The sequence below is a fragment of the Cupressus sempervirens genome, chromosome 3 (genome assembly GCF_028749045.1).
Source record: "Cupressus sempervirens isolate cs-2001-9-10 chromosome 3, ASM2874904v1, whole genome shotgun sequence".
Lineage (NCBI taxonomy): Eukaryota > Viridiplantae > Streptophyta > Pinopsida > Cupressales > Cupressaceae > Cupressus > Cupressus sempervirens.
In genome coordinates this window covers 1,063,982,180-1,063,991,719 of record NC_143120.1, presented here as the reverse complement: position 1 = coordinate 1,063,991,719, position 9,540 = coordinate 1,063,982,180, and the positions used below count along the sequence as shown (strand labels likewise).

The following is a 9,540-nucleotide window of genomic DNA, read 5'->3' as shown; positions in this document are numbered from 1 at the left end:
AACTCAGTTTGCAATTTGTTTAATTCATCATTTAGTAGGTTAAAACTTGTTAGTTTTGAGTGGTTAAATTTTTATTTTCATTCACTGTGAACTTCTACCAAGAACAGTTTTTAAAATGCATTTGTCATTTGAATCTAGTTACAAAGTGAGGAGGACATTTACAGTAAGTATATAGGACTGAATTGTAGACTAAAGTATTATTTAAATTAAGCCTATTTTTTTATTGTAAATGTCAAATTTCTAAAAAAAGGTGATTGGAGAAGTCATAATACTACTAATTATATTCTTCTAGTTAATCATGTAAATAAAACCACAGTTTGACTAGGAAGAGAAAAAATTTGGGAAATAAATATAAATGCAAACTTTTCGTATTGCTAATACAAAAAATGAAGTGTTTGACATAATATCAATGTCAATGTCCTTGGAAAATTTGGATTGAAAGTTATTAATCATAAAATCATTATTTTGAACATTCATAAGAATTTGAATGATATGCATTAAAATAAGAGTATTTAATTTGTTGAATGAGCTATGAAATTATATAGTATCATTATCATATTTTTGGCAAATACTTATTTTTGTGTCTTCTAGATCTAGCGAAAAGAAAAAATATAACTCACATAAAAATATAGAAGAATCATAGATACATTGAAAATAAAACAAGAAGCAAAACTTAAACATATAATTTTTGAATAGTGTTGATCTTAGATTGGTTTTGACAATTGAGTTTAAACACACTTAAGATATTTACTAAGTTCATGCCAAGCTAGTAATACATGCCGAGTATAATATTTATAGATGCCGAGTTGAAATGATTGTCGAGTCACTCAAGTCCCAAGCAAATAGACCATGTCGAGTGATTCAAGTGTCGAGTAAGTAGTTGATGTTGAGAAATTCAGTCACTGAGCTAGAAACAGAACTATAGTATGTGTCAAGCATCAGTATTATCAAGTGCCGAGTAATAGAGATTAGATATAGTTGTTTGTGATGGCACTGAAAACTATGTAAATAATTTTTATGCTAACTTATGGATAAATCTCAAAGCTTTGAAGATGAGGATGAATATATTTGGATTCCCTATGCAATCAACATGCAACCAATCAAAAAATTTGAAGGGATTAAGTAGAAAAATGAATGAATCTCGGCCATAGATTCATACCTAACCCTAAGCCACCAAAAAGTCTTTATAAGAAAGATGAAGCCCCATAATTTAGTATGTATGAAGGTATGCATGTGAGTGAAGAGTAGAAGGAAGAGAAGGGGAGAATTGATTGAAAAGCATTCAAGGTGACTTAGGTGAGTGAAAGAATTGCAAAATCAATTTATAGAATAGAGGATCAAATATTCAACATTGGCAAATCATATCAGAAAGGATTAAGAAGGATGGAATGGTGATCTGAAACTAGCAAGTTAAAGTTGTAAGTCATCAAATCAAACATTCTATTGTTACTTTCTAACAAGTGTATCAGCAGAGTGAAATCCTTTAGGCTAAGGTTGACTTAACAGTCATTGTAAAATCCTTTAATAGGGTGACATTCCAACTAAATGTTCTAAATTCCTTTAACCAGGCACACTTCTAATAAGGTGTTAAAATTCTTTAACAAGGTGAGATTAAATAGTCTCTTGTAAGCGTTTAATAGGGCAGATCATATTTTATGGTCAACTTATTATAACCTTAACAGGTGACACTTTATTAATGCAGTAGTAAAAAATTGTGGGTGTCATCCCCACCCTAGTTTTACCTTCTCATTTGGAGAGTTTCTAGGTAATTATATCAGGTGTCAAGTGTGTATGCTTATATGTTTTGATGCATTTTCTTTACATTTCATTTCAATTTATTACATGCATCTAATGAATGGTATACCAGTAAAGCCAGAACCAAAAAGGAGAAAGGCTAAGGCACAACCTATAGCCAAACAAAGGCAAAGAAGGCTACCAAGCCAAGCATAGCAAAGCCAATTACTCCAACAACAAGGGCTAGTACAAGGGCTACTACTTAGAAGGCCAAAGACAAGGAAAAGGAAAAAACAAAAGCAACTAAATAGAAGGGCTTAGTGCAAAAGAAACAAAGGAGAAAGTGTGTTGCACGACCTGAAATAGACAATGAAAAGACAGAAGATACAAGTCAGTTTAGGGTGGTAATTCATGCATCTAAATCTAATCTTGAGAATATTTGTGATAATATTAAAAATAATGCAGACATGACAGGATTAAAGAACATTGATTTTGGTAAACTTGCTAGAGAAGAGAAAAATAAGGTAGAAGAGTCAGTGTATTCCATGATGTCTAAGTTTGAGAATACCCCACTTGAATTAGACAACACAATTTCCAAGGAGCTATACACCCTTGTAGAAAATAAGTGGCATTATTGTTTAAACCTTGAAAATAAAATAAGGGAATCAACCCTAGCCCAAATGATGCCTGACCTAACAAAGGGGAAAATTATCAAGCCAAATAAAAAGTATGGTACCCAAATATAGGGCATTCGGCATTCTCTAGAACAACATTGAAGATGTTGTAAAGAAATCCACTCAAATGTGGAAATTGATATATGGATTGACAACTATCAAAGTAGGAGAAGAGGATCCCTTTGAGGGAAAAAATTATGGAGAAGGAGAAAAAGAAAAGGAAGAGGAGATAGAAAAAGAAAAAGAAGACACCCATGTGGAGGAGACACAAAAGAAGAAAGAAGAAATGGCCACAGCTGAAAAGTAGCAAGAAGAATAGAATGTGGAAGATACATAAGTGCTAGCCATGAGCCCTCCACATGATACAAGCACACCTATAGAAACTATAATAGGGAAGGATGTTCCTAATAACTCACCTCAGAACATCAACCCATTAACTATAGAGGATCTAAAGAAAATCTTTGACCAATCCACACTACAAGCCAAGTTGTGTGAGAATCTGGTGTTGGTCATTGAAGAGCTTCAGAAGCAATAGCTGATATAACCAGGGATAAGGTGAATCCACAAGAATCTGCCATCCCTTTAGCTAATAGTGCTCAACTTCTACTACAAATATCAAATGATACATCTACAAAGGTTGACACTACTATAAAAGTTGACATGGTTGAACAATAAACTCAGACTACTCAAGAAGAGAAGGCTCTAGAAGCACAAATAGGACAGACAGAGGTATTTGTACCTAAAATGCAAACACAAGGAGCAGGTCAGATATTAATGATTGATCAAGAAAAAAATGAAGAAAAGGACATACCAAAGGAGAAGAAGCAAGAAGCCATATAAACATTGGTAAATTTACCAACATTTGGCACTCCAAAAAAAATCCTTCAGAGACCAAGCATTGATGCAATACCACTTCAGATTTCAAGACCAAGCTCCAACTCATCCAATGTTGCCAAGGTATTTCACTATGGAAATGTAATTTTAGATGAAGAAATAGTGATACCAAAATATGACTATGCAACCATGACACTAGAGCAAATAGGCATAATGCAAGAAGCCTTAGAAAAGAAGAAACAATAGGAAATACTTAGAAAAGAGTACAAATAGAGACAAGCAATACAAGATATTAAAGATGTCTTTTTAGATTCTTTTAGCTTGCAAACACCTGATGAATCTAAGCCAATATTAGAACAATTATCAAAGATTATAGAACAGGTGAATAATGAAGATCAGGAAGCCAATGTAAAATTAATGGAATGGTCTAAAAGAAAATTTCAAGGGAAAGTTAATGAGAAAATATCGAGTGATATAGCACTCTCACAAGTTAAATTGGCCACAAAAATTTAGGAAGTGAAGAAGGTACTTGAGATCATATTCTCATTGTACACAAAATTATATGATCCCACACTCTTCACACAATAAACAGGCCATAAGATTCTGAGTTTGGAGAATAATTTGAAACTATCAGGTATGCAATTACCTAAGAATCCAGCTCAAAGCAAGAAGCATTTTCATTCATTACTTCAAACACAAAGTCAACTGGTTGTGTTAATAGTAGAAGAGGCTAATATAAGAGCCAATTTGACTAACATTCAAGCCTCCCTTACCCCTCATATGGAGATACTCCACAAGGAACTAGGATATGCAGAGATATTGATGAAGAAATATCCAAATATTTCAACATTAGATGGACTAGTTCACCTTGCAACAAAGATAGCCATCCAAATAAAATAATTAGATGTTGCATTAGACAACTGGGATGTTTCTTTGAAGATTAGAATGGAAGTCCACAAGAATTTTTTGGACAAATACACAATCAGTGTATAGACCCTTTGACATAAGTGTCAAAAAAGGGGGAGATAAATATGCAAGGGAGAGATAAACAAAACAAGGAGATAAATCAAAGGGGGAGAGCACACAAAAAGGGGGGAGTAAATAGAAAAAGAGCATAAATAGAGTTTATATCAGATAAAGAATATCAGTCAGTAAGTATTTTCGAAGCCAAAGAGTATTAGCAAAAGACAAATCTATGGAGAATAGATTTTGGATAAAGAACAGGCACATTAACTCAAGGGGAGTTACAAAATTTTGAGGTATATAAGTCTATTATAGAAATTTTGAAAATTTTTGTAGTTTTGTGTATATGCTGAGCTGCGAATGTATTATACTTGTGGAGATTAGATCTATTATATATAGTTAAGTGTTTTTGACACTTATGTCAAAGGGGGAGATTGTTGATCTCAGATTGGTTTTGACAATTGAGTGTCAACACACTTAAGATATTTGCTAAGTTCATGTCAAGCTAGTAATACATGTTGAGTATAATATGTATAGATGCCGAGTTGAAATGAGTGTTGAGTCACTTATGTGCCAAGTCACTCAAGTGCCAAGAAAATAGACCATGCCGAATGATTCAAGTACTAAGGAAGTAGTTGATGCCGAGCAATTTAGGTGTCAAGCTAGAAATAGAATGACAGTATGTGTCGAGCATTAGTATTATCAAGTGTTGAGTAACACAGATTAGATCTAGTTGTTTGTGATGGCACAAACAACTATGTAAACCATTTTTATGCTGACTTATGGATAAATCTTGAAGCTTTGAAGATGAGGACGAATCTATTTGGATTCCCTATGCAGTCAACATGCAACTAATCAAAAAAATAGAAGGGATTAAGTGGCAAAATGAATGAATCTCAGCCGTAGATTCATACCTAACCCTAAGACACCAAAAATTCTTTATAAGGAAGACAAAGCCCCATAATTCAATATGTATGAAGGTATGCACATGAGCAAAGAGTAGAAGGAAGAGAAGGGGAGAATTGATTAGAAAGCATTCAAGGTGACTTAGTAGAGTGAAAGAATTGCAGAATCAATTTATAGAATAGAGGATCAAAGACTCAGCATTGGCAAATTAGATCAGAAAGTATTAAGAAGGACAGAATGGTGATCTAAAACTAGCAAGTTAAAGTTGTAAGTCATCAGATCAAACATTCTACTGTTACTTTCTAACAACTGTATTAGCAGAGTGAAATCCTTTAGACTAAGGTTGACTTAATAGTCATTGTAAAATCCTTTAACAAGGTGACATTCCAAGTGAATGTTCTAAAGTCCTTTAACTAGGCACACTTCTAACAGGGTGTTAAAATCCTTTAATAGGGTGAGATTTAATAATCTCTTGTAAGCCTTTAATAGGGCAGGCCTTTCACAAGGCAGATCATGTTTTATGATCAACTTATTGTAACCTTAATAGGTGATGCTTTATTGTTGCAATAGTGAACAATTGTGGGTGTCATCCCCACCCCAATTTTACCTTCTCATTTGGAGGGTTTCTGGGTAATCATATCAGGTGTCAAGTGTGTATGCTTGAATGTTTTGATGCATTTGCTTTATATTTCATTTCAATTTATTACATGCATCTAAAGAATGGTATGAGAGTCTTAAGCGTTGAAGTTTGAACTTTTGATTCACCTTCCCCCCCCCCCCCTAGAAGTGTATGTTTCCCATTTGTAATTCCAACAAATAGGTGAAAAACCTATGTAAATTACAATGGATAAAGAAAAATAAAAGCAAAAATTATGCATGTAATTTGGAAGAGGCGGAAATCTAGACTTAACAAAGAACTTGAAATTTAAATTAATCTAAGAATTCAAATTTTTTAGAAATGGAAAAAGAAATCTGTAAATAAGCAATACCAGGAAAGAATCTAAGTGAATAAATGCATGAAAAGATATTACCATAAAATAGGAGAGAGAAAGCTTCAAGCTCCAACACCATGAGACAAGATATTTGGAAAGGGGAAAGAAAAGAAAACCCCTTGTGACATTATGAATGAGGCATGAAAAGCCTAAGAAGAAAAAGAGAGAGCAAGAGAGCAATTGCTCATACAATAATTGAGAAGAGGAAGAAACCTCATTGTTAAATGAGAGAGGACGGTCATCTCTTAAATAGAGATGATAGAGAGGAGTTAGAATGTAACTCCCATGTCTATGAATGCCACCATTCATAAGTGTGTGAGGCCAAGTGTGAGATTCCTCTTAAGGAGGAATAATCTAAATTACAAATTACAATATATATTTGTCCTCACATATTCCACTAGATGACAAAATAAGATGTAGTGGAAAAAGGACAAAAAAGAAATATATTAGGATACCTTGGCTTATATCCTAATATATTATAATAATAAATAAAGGAGTTCTAAGCTTGGTTTATAAATACACCAAGGAAAGATTACAACTTCTAACACCCCCCTTTAATCTTTACTTGGGGTAATTACATCAAAGGGTATTAAACCCATAATTTACAAAAATCTGCAACTTAATCTTCAATATGAAGTAATTTGATTGTCTTCAAGCCATATGGTACATTTGCAGATCCAAGAGAAGTACATGAGTCCTTTGAATGTGATCAAGTGGAAGCATAGACACATCTTCATATGTGAAAAATCGAGAAGGTTCCTTGATGGATCACCTGAAAAAAAGTAGAGAACAAAAAACAAGACAACTATCCACAAGTAGAATGCCATCATATATGCAAATTCGAAATCCTTTTGAATAAGGATAATAAAACTCTCATAGAGAAACAATGAGTGAAACATGTTACCACAAAACAATGGAGATAACCTGATATCAAGTTAAAGTATATGATCAAAATATAATTAGTATGAAAAAATTTTGATCAGTGTTCTCATGAAAAATATATTATACTAATGACCATAGACAAGGCCAACATGATACTTGCATCAATATTGCATCAATCACATGGATATAGATAGTCCACTTAATGAATCATCCCACTACAAGCTAATGGGAGCGTCCCTCCATAACATGCATGACTCATGATCTAAGCAATAATGTATGCAGATCATTATGACATTAATATATGAAAATAACATAAAGGAGAGACATGCTAATCAAAGTAGAATTATCATGATTTGTTAGGATACTCAAACGAATGGATTATGAGGGTGTAACAAGATATTGCCTTCAAATTGGATCAAATTATCTGAATTTGGAGGGGAAACTCCAATAATAACATCCTCTGCGTTGAGGAACAAAAATGGAACAATCATGGAGTGAAACTCCATAAATATCAACCTTGCAAAGTAGAGCATATAGAATCAAATGGAGGGAAACTTCATATAAATATCAATCTTTCAAAATGGAACCAATAGAACCAAATGGAGGGAAACTCCATAAAAATATTATCCTATCAAAATGGAACAGATAGGATCAAATGGAGGGAAACTCCATATAAAATGAGTGCATACCAATATAGGATGGAGGGATACTCCATGGGCCAGATAAGGAAACTATGTATCAGTTATACTGAGGGGACCTACATAGTTATCCTTGAAAAAATTGGCTCCCTATGCAACTCAAAATATCATTTAAATCATGTAGATCAATGGTATAAAACCATAAAGTGCCAACATGGGCATAGAATGATGCTATAAATGCATAATAGTGCAACTATGTGTACATCAAAATATCACAATACAGTGGAAGGCAAATGTGTAAGATAACCCATAATCCAATCGAAATTAAAGTAAATGCAGAGATCGAAGGATGATCAAATAAATATACAAAATATGTATATCAGGTATAAAACTCCATTGAGGGTAAACATGAGTACTCAATTCATTTTGTGAAGGTATATAACAAGTTCTCAATCATAATAGTCATAAATGAAATTATATATTTATTTGGATATATATGTGTGCACCCATAGATACTTAAATAAATATATGATAAGTCACAATATTTACCGTTAACAAAAAACATTGAGAAGATACTTCTATAAAAAATATATCAAGAAGAATGAATATGATGAATAAAGACAAAAAAACTTTAAAATCCATCTCTCCCAACCACTTAATTTATCATCAATTAAAAAACATTGTTCAACCACTTAGCCCCAAAAACACCATTAATGATGTTGCTTGGATTATCTACTCTAACAGCGAGGCTTCTGCTGAGGGTATGCTTGAAATAGGGCTCCAAAATTTAAAATAAAGAATCAAACAAAATTTCCAAAAATAGTTACTGTCAGAACAGCTGTTATAAACTACAGAGTGGGAAAATAGAAACTTCATAATGATGCCTAGAGATACTCAAAATCTCTGTCATTTCTCACAGATAAATACAGCAAAGTGACAGATAAACTTAACATTACATTGATGAGTTTCGCCTTCCTCTTCCTTTCAACATTTGCTTCTTTCCTGTACCCTAAAAAAGCTGGCGATAAGTCCCGGTTCGAACCTCAGTGATGACAGTTGGCTCCAGATCCAGGAACATAGCACGAGGTACATGCTTTCCCGCACCACTCTCACTGAAAAATGTGTTGAAAGCATCATCACCATCGCCAACTGTCTTGTCGCTAGGCATTTGACCATCAGGCTGAATGTCGTGCTCAAGACAGTAAAGCTCCCAACAGGCATTGCCGACCTGAATACCGGCCTAGCCAATGTGGATCGAAATGCACTCCCTCATTGTCGCTAAAGAAAAACCCTCAAAAACTCCACAAAGTTAAAGATTAGAGTCCTTGTTAGACTGAACACAGATTACAAGCAAAAGAATTGAATGCGGATACAGGGGGGCTTCGTGAAGACATATACAAAGACATCCACACGAAAGCAAAATAAAGGAAGAGATTATAAAAAAAAATTGCACGATCAATGTGATTAAAGGGAAGCGAGGTATGGGTCAAGGAAGGGACTGGAAAATTTTGAAGTAATCTTCTTAAGATTGGCAAGAGTGAAGCCAAGCAAGCAGTGCAAGAGGCTACAGTCATTGATAAAATGGAGAATGCAAGTGGAGGTCAAAGTGATAGTCCATATGGAGAAGAATCATTGGACGAATTGGGTGACATTTTAAGACCATCAAATACTTGCAAGCTAATTGAAGCAGAAACAGATAAAGAGAGAGAAAATGAAGTTCTGAAGAGCACAAGTGATAATGCTGAAATAGCAGACAATCAGGGTGATTCAGACAGAAGACAATTTAACGTGCAAGCTGAAGATGTAAGTGCTTGTATATCTCCTTCTAAGATGACATGTTCTCCCATGCATTCAGAGTATTCGTTCCCTGAAAACTTCAGAAAAATGACTCTCTCAGAAGCTTCAGCTATAGCCGCT

General features: G+C 33.9%; 1 pseudogene; it reads right to left on the bottom strand.

Moving 5' to 3' along the window:
• Positions 1–8,632: 8,632 nt before the first annotated feature.
• LOC149570408 (tubulin alpha-2 chain pseudogene) lies at positions 8,633–9,044 on the bottom strand (annotated as a pseudogene).
• Between the last annotated feature and the right edge of the window lie 496 nt (positions 9,045–9,540).